The sequence below is a fragment of the Octodon degus genome, unplaced genomic scaffold (genome assembly GCF_000260255.1).
Source record: "Octodon degus isolate 3935 unplaced genomic scaffold, OctDeg1.0 scaffold03379, whole genome shotgun sequence".
NCBI classification, from domain to species: Eukaryota; Metazoa; Chordata; class Mammalia; order Rodentia; family Octodontidae; genus Octodon; species Octodon degus.
Genome location: NW_004527955.1, coordinates 1 through 593, shown reverse-complemented (window position 1 = coordinate 593; position 593 = coordinate 1). Strand labels below are relative to the sequence as shown.

At 33.1% G+C, this 593-nt stretch overlaps 1 non-coding gene across 1 annotated transcript; it reads right to left on the bottom strand.

The window, feature by feature from the left end:
• Positions 1 to 308: 308 nt before the first annotated feature.
• On the bottom strand, positions 309 to 415 carry LOC111814949. The gene has a single exon (XR_002819795.1). It is a non-coding gene; the product is annotated as a U6 spliceosomal RNA (small nuclear RNA).
• Between the last annotated feature and the right edge of the window lie 178 nt (positions 416 to 593).

Here is a 593-nt window from a genome sequence, read left to right as displayed (position 1 = left end):
CAGAAGAGAAGCTTAATGATATTATTACCCTATAACATAGACAGTCGAGCTTAACATCCCTTTCTGTCGGAATATCAAATGCCTTAGACATATCACGGAACAGACACTTTCCAAAAATCATTGCTATGCTAAACTTTAAATCCCTACAGAATGGGAAAAAATAAAAAATAGTAAAAAATAGAAATAAACAATTACATATTTTTACACAGAAATTCTAACCATATACAACATTTTAGCAGGACAGTCCTATGAATTTTTTTCTTGTCTCTTATTTTCATTTATTACCTTTTTTTTTGTTTGGAACAAACACAAATGTGGAACGCTTCATGAATTTGCACGTCATCCTTGCGCAGGGGCCATGCAAATCTTCTCTGTATTGTTTCAATTTTAGTATATGTGCTGCTGAAGTAAGCACACTGAGCCTTTAAGGGATGGGTTTGATTCCTGATACAAAAAAGACTGCCCAAGCTACAACCCAAAACCCACTTATTTATCCCAAAGTCCCAGTAGTGCAATTAAACCTGAATACTGAGGTTTTAGTTTAGAAAGAAACAATTCGTACATTAACATTTTTGTCTTAAGAAAAAAAAAAA